Consider the following 14,895-nt stretch of genomic DNA (forward strand, 5'->3'; position numbering starts at 1 on the left):
TCCAAGAAGTCAGCATCACTACCCTTTGGGTGTGTCTACACGTGATGCTATGTTGCCACAGCAACATGCTATGAAGACCTAGCATCCGCGGGCAAAATCCACATTGCCACCGCTACATCACCATAGCAACATGTTACCTCATTATGGTGTGTTGGTACGGCAACATAGTGGCTAAAAATAACTGCGCTGCACAAACGGTGCAGTATGGGTTGTTACTGCACCATCATTTAGTACTTCCAAAAGTATGAAATGGTGTAACGATGGTGTAATAACACAGTAACAATGGTGCCATAGGGGCACATGTAGATGCACCTTTTCTTTCTTAATGCATCTTCTTCCACTGTTGCTGACATGACACCTATCCCTGCAGCACTATCTCTGCTATGCTAATAATTCAGCATTTATGGAAGCAGCCTTCCCTTTAGTGATTGACAGAGATTGTTGCTTCCAGAAATACCAGTTCAGCACAGTAGGGTGTAGGAACAGAGACAGAATTTAGGGAACTTATATAGAAGTGATCAAGATGGGATTAGGGAAGGGACATGCTGCAGCTTAAGTTCATTTCAAGTCAACTCTGAAATCCAGCTGCCGTGATTCTTGTCACTCATATTCCAAGTAAATTATCACACTGATGAAGTCTACTCTCTGTCCAACAATATAATGCATGCCTCACTATATGGTTCTCTACTTGGGTCAATCTCAAAAAAATCCTCTTCTGGTCCTAGATAAATGGATTCTAGCAGATTCTGGCACCTATGCTGTATTTCAATTAAAATCTCTCAAAATATTGGTAAATATATTTTGATCTTTAATTGTCAAGTAGTGTAATTACATGTATTTAAGGGCAAAGCACTTAAATATGTGCTTTAACTTTTAGCTTATGCTTAAATCTATTAGACATTAAGTTCCAAGGAGGTTTCCACATACTGCTAAATTCTCAGGGAAAATACTGAAATAGATGACATCTTGGAAATATGCAAGATTCTACAACCATGGAGTTTGTACCTCTTAAGGCCATTGTTTTGGCCTCTGCTAAACTAGACTGGTGTCTTTTTTGGTTTTGGTCACTTTTTTCAAAATGTCTTTGTAATGATAAGTTCTAGAAACTTAATACTGTAAATGGAGGTTGAGATTCTGGAGCATGGTTTGCAGTACATTTCCCGATTACAGTATTTGTAGGGTTTGTATGTATGCGTCTGTTTGGCAGGTAAAATTTAAATGGAAGGAATAGGTAAGTCATTTTTATCAGTAATATGCTGTGGAATATGAACATAAATTATGCTACTGCATGCCAGGTTTGACTTGGGGAAACCAAACTTTTCAACTAGGTTTGACAGGCTGGAACTCCCAACACTGTGTGACATATTGTCAATCTAGGATTCATTAGTAATGTCACATCAGCTTCTGCCAGGGAAATGAATCTACCTCAAAGGCAACAGAAATACTGGCACTGAATATTCAAAGACTAAATGTACCAGTACTAGCATCTTACACCCACTTTATACTGGCTCTGTGCAGATGTTGACTACAGAAGGCATAAGGCAAGCGAGAGTCAGCGGTGGAAAACTCTGGTGGATTTTACTGGAGCAGGATTGAGTGTCTAAATTAATGCCTTGTTTGGTGTCACATTTAGTATCTATACAAAGAGCCTTGTTCTATGGGAGCTGGTAAACAGTGGGACTTCTTTAAAACCCCATTGTTTTGTTTTGTTTTTTCTTTATGGCCAGGTACAGACAGTATACTTTTACCAGTATATGTGATTGGAAACTGGTCTATGCCTGTAACAGAACAGAGGTTTGGCACACAAAACCAGTCTATACCTATAACAGAATAGAAGTTCAGTGCACACAGACTGGTTTAAAAATGGCAGAACCTGGTCTACGATTTGCCCTCGCTCCTCCCTCCAAGGGCGAATGTGTGTTCTGTTTGCTACTGATTGAAACTACGCTGCTTACAGAAAACTGCAAAACTCATAACTTAGATCAAGGCTTTTTGAATGTCTGTACCTAGCCTATAAGGTTAATTTAATTCTCATTTTTTTCTGCAGTTTAAGTACCTAATATATATAGGTCCTTAATTATGCTTATCATTTGGCTTGTGCAAATAGGGAAGTATATGATTCAGATTTGACCAATTCGGAGGACAGTGATTCGATTTGGAGATTTGGATCACTGTCCTGAATCAATTCATCTGAATCGGTTGCAGAAAATTCGAGGCTGATTCAGAGAGATTCAGTGATTCAGATCGGCCGGGGAGAGGCAGGCACATCTGGGTGGCTGCAGGTTTTCCCGCAGCTCCTCTGACTATGCCTGTCTCTCCCTGGGTATGGGGAGTCATGGGAGAAGCCCCCATGGCTGCCCTGCCTGGCCCCATCCCCTGTCCGGCCCCAGCCTGGCACTTAAAAAAAAAAAAGAAGCCCCACACTCACCAGCTGCAGCAGCAGTGATTGGGGCCTCTGGGTGCTCATGGAAGAGCCCCCTCCACACAGTGTGGGGCAGTGGGGGGCAGCAGAGATTGTCCCCCCCCACCTGGAACCTGCATGGCAGCTGCCTCATGGTGTGGGTGCAGTGTGGCTTGGCAGGGCACCATGCACTGCCCCAGAGCTGAGGCCACTGGGCCTGAGCATTGCCAGGCTCCGATTGATGTGGAGCCATCCCAGCTCCCCGACAGTATGTGGTGCCCTGCCAAGGTGCGCTGCACCCACACCATGAGGCAGCTGCTGTGCAGTGCCAAGTGGGGGGGTGTTCTCTGCTGCCTCCCACTGCATCAGGCTGCATGGTGGAGGTCTGTCATGAGCACCCAGAGGCCCCAATCACCACTGCTGTAGCTGGTGAGTGTGGAGCTTTAAAAAAAAAGAAAGAAAAAAGCCCCCCACACACTGGTTGTAGCAACAGTGATTGGGGCCTGTGGGTGCTTGTGTCAGAGCCCCCCTTCTCAGTGCAGGGCAGTAGGGATTGCCCCCCCAGCCTGGAACCCATGTGGCAGCTGTCCCATGGCACAGGTGCAGCGCAGCTTGGCAGGGTCCTGTGTGCTGCCTGATAGCTGGGGCAGCTAGGACTGAACAATGCTGGGCTCTAGCTGACTGCTGGAGCTGCCCCAGCAGCCAGACAGTGCGCAGCACCTTGCTGGGTCATGCTGCACTTGTGCGATGGGGCAACTGCCATGTGGGTGCCAGGTGAGGAGGGCAATCCCTACTGCTCCCCACTGCATGGGGAGGCTCTGCCACGAGCCCTCAGAGGCCCCAATCAATGCTGCCAGAGCCAGTGAGTGTGGGGCTTTTTTTTTTTTAAGTGCCAGGACTAGGCTGGGACTGAGTGGGGGATGGGACCTGGCAGGGTAGCCTCCAGCTGTACCTGCCTCTGCCCCAGCACGGAGAGCCACAGGGGCTCCTGCTCCCAGAGCTACTGCACCCGTATCAGTGCTGGGAGCTGGGGCTCTGCCCTGCTGCCACTTGCCAGCCAGCATGGGAGGGGCAGGATGCAGGCATGGCAGCACTGGGAGCAGGGCCTATGACCTGCTGCTTCTTGCCCCCTTCCACCTGGAGTGAGGCGCACCCACTTCCCACCCCCCATTCCCTGGCTGGGCAAGTGGCAGCAGGGTAGAGCCCCTGCTCTCAGTGCTGCCTTGACTGCATCCCAGGCCCTCCCCCTCCCCAAGTTATGCAGCTCCCTGCCTTGACTAGGCAGCTTGTCCCAGCCCCAGCCCCAATCCCTCCCTCCCCCACACCAGTTGTCTCCCTCCTCCCACTTACCCCAACAGACTTACCAGCTGGAGGCAGCTGTCAGCTGCTTGTTTAGTCTATGGCTGAATCAGCCAAAATTTTTCTGAAGCTTTTCCAAATTGATTCAGATGCTGCAAATCTATTTGGAGCTTTTATTGGTCTTCCAATTCAATTTGGATTCAGAGATTTGGTCCCCAAATCGGGCCACATCTCCTCCAAATTGAATGGGCTACTGAAGCTTCACACAACCCTACTTATCATGTCACTAAGTGCTTATCATGCCCCATGAATGTGCTTATCATGCCCTTAAGTGCAGCAACTCCAGTTCAAAACAAAATAAAGAGCTGGATCATGACATATTCTTCACAGCTGTACAAGGTGGGAGAAATTTGAAAAGGCCTTCCCACTTTCCCCTATTGTAGTGCAAAGGAAAGTCTATTCAGAATCTTCCTCCTGACTTTGCTAAGTATAGAATTGTGCAAGACAATAATCCATAGGTGGCACAAACCAAAAGAGGAATTGTCTCTTGAAATTTAAAACTCATGGACCCACAGATGAGAGATGGAATGGCTGTGTGCTTGTAGGTCATGTAGTTTTATTGTCCTTATCAAAATTCACCCATTTACCTTAGCTTTTGGGTTTCAGTATTGTGAGCTGTGCCTTCACTATGTGGGTGATAATGCAGCATTTTCCTCCAAAGGCCATTTGAGGTTTGCTCAGAAGGTTAATACTTTTTTCCCCTTGTCTGCTGTGTTTAATTGTTTGATACACAAAGGAATGCCTCCATTTAGCTTAGATATCAAATACTTTCATATTCTCAGTGCTACCAGCTGAAAAAAAGTTAAGTTTCTCATTTAATGAAGAAGGAAACTTGCACCTGCTTCTCAGGAGGGCTTCCTCTCCTGCAGTCGGCATGTATTAGCAATTATCCTTCAGAGAGAAAAGCTATCTAATTACTCTATTACCTCCAGTGTAGAGCACTCACCTGGGAAGCTAAGAGATCAAGGTTCAAGTCCCATCACTGACTTAATATTAATTTATGACTTGGCATGTGTGTCTGATAATCAAGTAATGATCTGCTTAAAGGAACTAAGACAGCTGTAGTAGTAGAAACAGGTTTTTCAAGAGACAACTCCCCACCAAAAGCAGATTCTCATTTCTACTTCTAGTGTATTTTTTTGGGTAGAAGACATTCAACCATTTTATTCAAGCACCTACAGTAACTGTTAGTAGGAGGTGAACCTGAATACTTTGGATATGTATTGCCAAAGACCCTCCTTACCCATCAACAGATGCTTATCTGTATTTACCTATAACTTTAGGGGACTTACGTCCTTCTATTCCTGTCCTACTCTTATCTCTGTTTCCATAAATTTTCCCCTTTGTTAAATTTAGCTTTTTTTCCCTATTGCTTTTGGGATTCACCTTAACAATAGATTGTGTAATGCCTAGGGTAAAAAAAGAAAGGTACTGCTGCTTCAAAAAATAGATTTAATTAAATTCATTAAATTACTTGAAGGAACAAATTTAACAGATGTGCAGTGATTAATTTGTCACATCCTCTTTAGCCCATGTCTGGATCTTCTCACTATTTAAATTCTCTCCTCCAGAAGTCCCTTTAGTCCATGAAAACCATGCTGGGCTGTCTAGCAGGTGTCTTCAGGAATTCTATTAACATTTTGTTTATATGGCTTCTTAAGTTTTTTAAACTCTACATAGAAACAGAGACAATTATACTTCATGAATCAAGGCTGCCTTTTCACTATTGGTGTTACTTCCTTGGTTTCAATGAAGTGACAGCTCTCATAACTTGTGTAATTGAGATTTCAGTGACATCTCCCCCCCCCCCTCCACCCCCCCCCCTTCTCACAGAGGGACTTCTTTTGTTAAGAGAAAAGTGTTTGCTTTGTCTCTGCTCTGGGGAAATTCTGAACTTCATAGGTTTGTGAAGAGCTTAGAGTGTACGATCATACAGTGGCTGGAATTAACGCACAATACGCTGCCGAGTTTGCAAACTTGTGCAAACAGCAGCACCATTAAAGTGGTGCAAAAGGGCATTTGATCCACTTTAATGTGTCGTCTACAAATGCCCTGTGTGACTACATTCTTGCTTTGAATCTCTCAACTATGGGTAACATTGCAGGTATTGTCCCCACTGCACTTTTGTAGGGGGAAAAATCAGGATTTTACAGGGAGTCTCTCTTAAAATAATACAAGACAGAATTGGAAGAGAAATCCACCTGGAAAAATTCTCAGACCTTAAAGTGGCAGTAAAATATAAAAGGAATTATAAGCATTCACAATTTTAATTGTTTAGGTATTAATAAAAATATAAATGTGGTAAGGAGCAATGATATATTCAAAGCAAACTTTTAACTTAATATATTATTTAACACTAGTGACTACTTCTAGACAACAAACACATTTCACTTTTTAATGCAGCACAATAAAGGTCACTTTTATTGAAAGTTGATTCTTGGGCTTTATTTAGATTTGCAAATTTCATGGGTTTATACTGTGCACTGAAACTTTAAGAGCTTGCCAGATGAAGTTCAACATGCTTGTCAGCCATGTCAAATCCTACAGCAGTGTCAAATCCAGTAAAAAAAATTGCCAGCAATTTAAATTACATGGAGGCGATGGAGTTCAATAATTCTTTTTCATATTCAATTATATTAGTGGGAGAGAGGTGAAATACTTTCACTATCTGTACTGGAGAGGCATATCACTTGCTGGGTACCACACAGCAGCCTAAAGTGGCCATAAACCATGTTATCAGAAGTTGTATAAGAATCTGTTCATATTACTTACCATGGGAGATATGGTGAGTCATCTGGAACTGTCAAGACTGTGAATGATGTTTAGCAGTAAATGCAAATAGAAATTGGACCAAGAAGTTTTCTATGACACTGAATATTTAAAATGAGAACCATTCATCTAGAAGCTTTTGGTGGCCTGCTGACACCTTCCTACTTTTACCAGACATTGAGCTTTCTAATGATAGAGGATGACAGATTTCTCCAGCTCCATAATGTGTGAATGTGGAGTAGCACAAAGTACAGAAAGCCAGTTTGTACATATTAACTATCCTGCCCTCCACCCCTGTGTTCTGGCCACATATACATGAGATGCTACTGCACAGAGGTTACTGTGCATTTATTTAGTATAAACAAATACCAAATAAATGCCCAGTAACCCAAGTTACAGATCAGTAGCAATGGTGAATGCTTTTTTTGTGATGCTACTGTGCAGTAGTCTAATGTTCTGTGCAGTAGCCTAATGCGTGCAGTAGCATCACGTCACAGTTTTTGCCACGCTGCAGCCCCAGCGCAGTAGTATCAGGCCACTGCACAGCCAGCCTCCCATGTAGATGCAGTCTCCATCACTTAAAAACATTCACACCACTTGGGACAGAAGAAAATTCAGATCACAAAGAGCAATAAGAGGTCTGTCTAGTTCCCTTCATTGCATTCTGGCCCTTTCATTCCTTTCAGGAGGCATGGCCAGTTTGCCAACAGATGTAACTTACACGTGCTTTCCAGAGGGCTTCCTCTTCAGCAGTAAGTATGTGTTCACAATTATCTTCCAAGAGAAAAAATATCCTCTGAAGAAGTCAGTGGCCAGGTCCTGCTGACTTGAAGGGTTGGGGGGGGGGGGGAGTTCTGCTCTCAAGATGGCAGAGTTCAAACCTCCCTTTATAATCTATTCTGCTTCTCATGTTGTCATTTGCTTACAAACAACCATACCATGTCCAAAGTCAGTTGCTTTAATTTGTTCAGGTTATTTTTCTATAAAGTTGCTGCTTTAGTCATTACTGTGCTGTGAAGGGTCCCTCTGGATATTCCTCTCTTGTTTGCTTCGGGATCACCGAAACAGGGCTTGTTTATGGATCCTGGTAACTGGTCAAAGCTTTGGAAATGCCAGATAATTTCACCATCTGAATTCTAATGCTTTTGTGCAGCTGTGAGGAGTCATGGCTATTCAAAAATCTCAACGTTCTTAATTCTGTCTGACCATTGTACTCTGGACAAGCAGCACAGGTAGTCCATGCTTAAAACTGTATTGTGTCCTTTGGATAGACTTGTTGCTCTTCCATAATTATGACTCATTCAGGAGTATGCTTAGTATATTGCTACTAAAAGGTTATAGTTTAGTGTGCATGCTCACGGTATTACATTTCCATTGGGCTGTAGTTTTAAAAGGAACACTTGCCTTTCCCACTTGAGTATTTATATTGTAAATGGAAGATACTGCCTATGTAAATAAATTCAATGATAATTCTCTAAGCTTCTCCTTTCAGAAAGATATGATTACCCAAGGTCTAGCTGACTCCCATAACCTATGCTTTTGACTTTCTGATTATTAGACCTATTTAGAGATTCTGACTAGACAATCAACCTTTTGCTGCATTCTATCCATCAATAACAAATATCCCATTACAAAATGTAAATATCTGCAGTTTGCTTCAGTAATGTTTCTATTCACCTTGCTAATACTACTGAAAAATATAGTATCATGACCATGAGTTTTAAGTAAAGTTGCAGTGATCTTATGTACATTTTTGATGAACTGAGCATACTTAGTTTTTTGGTTTGTATGTTAAAATTTAGTGAAGTAACATGGACACCAAGAGGTTGCTTCAGATTTTTATGTTTTTGCTCTCAAACTTAAGTGATGACTGTAAGAATCCATTTTTATTTGCATACTTTTTCATGAGCATCATCTTTACTCATGCTCTTTTTCTAATACGTATTCCTAGCTACTCTTAGAAGCATTCCCTATAAGCTGACTGTTGCAGAAGAGCCAGAGTTGCTTATTCTCCAGAGTCCTGTTTGGAAAGGATGAATACATTCATATGCATATTAAGAAAGCACAGACTCCATGGTTACTTTCAAGGTTGATTCAGTGTTGTTGGGGTTCATCTTTTATTTCTATTAATCTGTTTTATTGCTTCCTTTTAAACATCAGACGAGCTATATGAAATGACTTTGTCATGGGTTTCAGAACTGGGGCCATTTTTATTTTCATTGTGACTTGTCTTTCTTTTGAATAACACTGTAAATAAGGCTTACCACTACATTTTCTACATTTGCTTCTCTACTGATGATAATGTGGTCCCAGGATTCTGTTCTCTAATGTTTTCTATTTATTGGTTTCAGTACTACTATATCTAACACGGAGACATTTCAAGCACATACGAAAATATGCTATTTTTTTTAGTTGATATATGACTGAGCTTCCTCTCCCAAAACAGATATAAAGCCACCCTATTAACCTGAATATTATTATAATTTATTTATTATTTGTACTGTTATAATGCATAGCAGCTGCAGTTCAGGACCAAGGCCATGTTTTACTAAGCATTTTATAAACATAGGGTAAAAAGATAATCCTTGTTTTATGAAATTTATGCAACAAACGTATAAGAAATCCAGGAAAAGATATTTCTTCTCTGTCTGTCTGCCTGTCTGTCTCTCTGAGGATGTCATAAACTCCCATATAGCTAGATTGTAGTCCCCCTATGACATTGTATGGCATGCCATGCCACATAGATAAGTGGCTGACTATGTATAAACTCTCTTAAATACTCTATTGTGTTAATCTCGTCTTGCTATTCACTAATTAATAGAAATGTAAAATGCCTATGCATTGGTTTAGTTTTAGCAAAACTCCTGGAAGGTTGTCTGTCTGACCTAGAAAGATGTCTTGAATCTGTGAATGAGGTTTGTAATACGGCTGTGCAAAGCTTCAGGTACTGATTCGATTCGGAGAAGATTTGGCCTGATTTGGTGGTCGAATCTTCAAATCCAAATCAAATCAGGGGACCAATTAAAAGCTCTAAATCAATTCAAAGTTCTATGAATCTTTGGAAAAGGTTGGGAGAGCTTTGATGATTCGGACAGTCCCCAGTGGCTGCAGCAGGGAGCTGCAGCCAGACTCTGAGCTGGTAAGTAGATGGAGGGGGAGGAGGGTTTGGGGGAGGTGGGAGGGGACCATGGGGGGAACCCTGCCAGCCCCATCCCCTCCCTGCTCCCTCAGGCCCCCCCAACTTCCGCCTTTTCCCCCAGCATCCCCATGGCTGCCCTGCCTGCCCCAGATCCCGGCCCATTAAAAAAAAGCCCCAACTCAGCAGGTGCTGCCAGGCAGGGGGGGATCCCCGCTACCCCCCACTGCCCCATGCTGCATGGGGGGCTCTACAGGAGCCCCCTGATGCTCCCCCACTCCTCCAGGCCCCCCATGACTGCCCTGCCCACCACAGCTCCAGCACTTTAAGAAAAAATAAACAGAGAAAAGCCCAAGGGCTCACTGCTCCTGCAGCAGCTTCAGGGCTTCAGGGGGCTTGTGGAAGAGCCCCCCCACATGGTGCAGGGCAGCAGGGGGCAGCAGGAACTGATGAGTGCGGTGGTTTTCTTCTTTTTTTTTTCTTAAAGGGCCAGAGCCATGGCAAGTGGGGCAGCCATAGGGGGCTGGGACAGTGGGGGGTGGGGTCAAGGGATTCATGCAGAGCCCCCCATGCACCATCCACCTGACAGCACCCTTTGAGTCAGGGCTTTTTTTCCCCCCAAGTGCCAGGAGCTGGCGTAGGCAGGGCAGCCGTTGACAGGCTGTGGAGGGATAGGTCTGGCTGACTCAGAGATTTGGAGATTCAGCAGGAGCCAAATCTCCAAATCAGATTAGACTGAATTGATTCGGGACAGTGATTCAAATCACCAAATCGAGTCCCCTGAATCCAAATCCAAAGCAAATACTAGCTGCTTCACACAGGCCTAGTTCGTAATCTGTTAGAACCAGACATGTATGTTAGATTCCACAAACTTTCTGTTGCCAGCAGAGACCAAAAAATGCCACAAGAGTCAACCTTTGTATATTACTTCAGCATCTGAAGCTTCTCTTTCTAAAACAAAACCTGCTTCTTGAAGTGCAAGATGGTAGTGTTAGGACAAAGTGAATTTGCACTTGTAGCACGTGGCTGAGATAAAGTCTGTTGTGGACTACAGTGCATATGCTGGAGGATGGTCTCAGGATAAGTGGAAGGAGAAGTTTGATGTTAAGTGGATCTTTGTCAAAGACGTTTCCAATAACCAGCTGCTGCACATTTGTTTGGAAAACAATTACAACAAACCAGTTACCAATTTGAGGGACACTCAATTATTTTAAGCACTAGCTTAGCTTTTCCTAGGGGTACCCCTAGAAAAAGCTAAACAAGTGCTTAAAATAATTGCTACTTTCAAGCACACCACTGCAATCATTGATGACTTTGCACATTATGAAAAGCATCAGGAGGAGGAGGAGGAAGCCATGCATAGGGAGAGAAATAGAAACAAACAATAACTGTACGGAGATGTCCTGCTAGAATTACAATGCTAATGATGTTGACTCTGGAAATGCCTAATATGGCTAAGAAGACATTATTAAAGCTTTCTTTTTCTGCTTAAGGTGACATCTATGAACACTTTAACACAAAATTTACTCTTCTTACAATGGTTCTCATCAGTGCATCTGCCCTTCTACTCTCTCATCAAACACACTTGAGAACTGTAACTTTGTCAAGCACTTTCTGCCCTGAAGCTTTTACCAGTATCTGCTGTCTTTTGTATTTATGCATCCTAGCTAAGGCACAGGATATGGAATGAATGCAAGGATTCATTAACTCTTTGAATTTGTTAAATACTAACAATTAACCAAAAGAAATGGTTCAATGATGTGAAATTCACATGGCTTCAACTTATTTTTTCTTTGTTGTAGGTTTTTCTTTTCTTTTTTTAATTCTCAGTTTTTAGCTATTCAACAGATTAAAAGCAAAATCATGCCATATTTAGTCCTGGAGTAAAACCCAAGTCTGAATGTTCATGTGAAAATTATTGTAGTAAACTTTTAATATGGCAAAGCAACCTTAAGCTGCAGTTTAGTCAAACGAAACAACATAAAGTTATATTAGAATTACATTTCCCTTGTTTCAAACTGTTTGGTGTAAGAGAATATCAATATGCAGCTTGGTGGAAAATACCAGCTTCAGAATTGAATTTGTTTACAACATGGGCAGCAGCATTGCCACCCCCTTTCTTCCCATGTTTCACCCACCAAGTATTCCTTCACAGTGATCTGAAAGGATAATGTAGAGTTTAAGAGATAGTTCATAGCCCATTTCCAAAGTCTTTATCTTATCTGTTGAGAGTGATAACAAGGCTGTGGTTCTTCTAATATGGGCACTTGTTCATTGGTGTAACATTTTTTATTTGTTGCTAACATGAGTTAGATTTGAGCTAGAAAGCCATAAACAGAAGATATGTATCATGCTGCAACTCCCTTGAGCCTATCTCCATCAAGAGAGGGTTTTTTTATGTGAACAGAACATTATAGTTTTAAAAAAAATTGACATTATCTTCTTTCGTTATCAAGACCGGAGAGCTGCTATTCATGCATCTGAAAAGGCTAGCTATTCCAGGCCTTTAAAACCATTTTAAATGGCCTTACATGAGTTTCATGTGGATGGCAAGCCAAGTGGGATCTTCTATTTTCTCTCTGGCTTGCCAAATGTGAATGCACTCCTACTTTCACTCGGCTCTGATTTTTATATTCCCAACAAAAATGATGGATAGCCTTGAATTTGGAAGATTACATTGGCTTGTTCTCAGCTAAAATGTTCTGTCATCATTGACGTATGTGTTTAAATGAGCACTGAAGTGTGAATGGCCATCTGTCCAGGAAGTGTGAGAGGGCCTCATTATTAAAATGAGACCATAGTGTAGCTTGCCACTCAGCAGCAGCATCAAAACATGTGATAGTGTTTCCTTTGCTGTGTTTTGAGGTATGAACATTTTATTCTGATGTGGTACAGAATAAAGACTGTCCTGTTTTCTTTCCATGAAAACAGGACAGTTAATGTCCTTAGTTAGTTAATGTCCCTTAATATCTAGGGGAATTAGGCACCCAGTTTCATGTTCCTGCTCTGTGTAATATTGATCAGGGATTTGAACCTGAGTTTCCCAACTTCCTGAATGGCTTATCCACTAGGCTGTTAGTGATAGGCCCCTCCCTCTGTGAAAACCTAAGAAACCTTATTTTAGAAAGTTTTGTTAAAGTTAATAAAAGTGTCCTCAGAGGGGTTTTTCTTCTGCTTAGGACAAGTGGGGTTGACCACAGTCCTATAGGAATGCCTAAAATCTCATCAGCTATTTTCTCTTGCTAACTTCTGTTGGTTTTTAGCAAAAAAAGTTTCTGTTTTGTCAGATCATAATTTTCTGGGCAAAAAACGAAAAATGTTATGTCTAAATATTTCTGACCAGCAACTCTTGAGTTTCTGTTCCTATCTCTGACATTGGCTTAGTGATTCTTCAGGCAAATCATTTTTCAGTACTGGTTCAATGGTTCAGTACCTTTTAAATATAGAATGGTTTTCATATTACCTAATGTAACAAGGAGTCATGCCCCTGTTATAAAGAATGGAAAGAAAAGATTGAACGGTAGGTCTGGCCCCTTTAAGATTAGGACCTTTTGAGTTAGCAAGGGCCAGGTGCAGCTGAGTAGGTCACATGACCAGACAGGGGAGTGGCTAGGAGAGATGAAAACCTAGCACAGGAGAAGGCACTTGAGCCCCGCTGGTACAGAAGGCTAGATTGTCCCTGTGCAATGGAATGGGAGGCCTTGGTGGACATTGTAAGTGACCCTGGAAGGCGAGTAGGTTTCTGTTGAGGGTTTTTCTTTATTCCTTGTCTTTGAACTACCAGACTATGGGCAAAAATTTAAGTTAAAATTGTATCCGTTTACCCCAAGGTGGGGAGGAACTTTATTTTAAGGTGTTTTTTATTTTTGTTTAGTAAAGACCTGATGGACTGGATGCAGCTATAAGGGGAGCTTTGCAGCAACATGACAAGGTGCCCCAGCACCTTGTCTGAAAGTTGGAGTCACAGGCAAGATAGTCCAAATTGGGGTCAGGGCATAAACACCTGCAGTGGTAGCTTAAAGGACTGCAAAGCCCAAGGTTCAGGGTTCTGGCCTGCAAGTGGCAGATTGTGTGTGTGTGTGTGTGTGTGTGTGTGTGTGTGTGTTTGGAGATCCCAGGACTAAAGGCCTAGAGCAGGGGTGACCAGAGTTACTCACTCTGGGAGACACGTCTGATCCTCCACTGACATTCAAGAGCCGGAGAGTGGGGGAAGGGGGAGGTGTTGAGTGTCCCGGAGTGGAGGTGAACAAACACCTCCCCTCCGCACTGCTGAGCCACTCTGGCTTTCCCCATGGGGAGCGCAACCTGGAGTAAGTGGCACTGCTGCAGCCCCCGCCCCAGCAGCCTGGAGCCTTAGCTGGCAGTCCCAGAGGGAGAAGAGGGAGGAGGGTGGGCTTGGGGCATGCTCTCTTCTGGGAAAGCCAGAGCGGTGGGAGGTGCCAGGCTGAACTGTCTCCTGGAGTCACCATGGGGAGAAGTGGGCAGGGCTTTGGCCAATATCCGGTGAGCTGCATGTGGCACACAAGCCGTGGTTTGGCCACCATGGGCTTAGAGCAACCCTGGCATGAAAAATCTCAAGCTTCCAGGGAAGTTGGTAAAGTAATGGACAATACACAAAACCTGGGGAGCCAATGTATGCTGAGTCATGCCAGGTGATAAGACTTTGCCTTAGGATTCTTCCCACCCTCTGCTTCAGGAAGAGGCAAGACACCTCCTGAAATAACTACATTTTTTTTTGCTGGATCAAGTGGCAGGTAGGTGGGACTGGGAGTTTTTTGAGGGGTCAGGGACAGCAGGGCTGATTGTAATGAGGTGAAGAAACCCTCTGCCCAAGTTCTGTCATACCTACCTACACTGTAAGAGTCTTTTGGGACTTAATTAAAGTTGTAAAGCTCTTTTATAAACTTTGAATGAAAGGTTCATTAATACACAATTAATCTGCTTCATTTTACAGCATGAGATTAATTTCTCTATTGACATGTGTGAATTTATGATATTGTCTACATTCATAGCAAGATTCAATGCTGGTCTATATCCATTTACTTGCTGGGGTTGCCCATACCATTAGTTCATGTAGAATTTAGCCCACAAAGCTTAATTGTGCAATACAGTGGACAAAGATGTATCATATAGTGAGCCACCACAAAATTTTTGTTTTCATTAAAAGATGTTGCCTCACATCAGGGTTCTTTATAAGTCTGTAAGTCTCAGTGGAAAACTTAAGTGGTGG

This window comes from Alligator mississippiensis, chromosome 13, assembly GCF_030867095.1.
Source record: "Alligator mississippiensis isolate rAllMis1 chromosome 13, rAllMis1, whole genome shotgun sequence".
Classification (NCBI taxonomy): domain Eukaryota; kingdom Metazoa; phylum Chordata; order Crocodylia; family Alligatoridae; genus Alligator; species Alligator mississippiensis.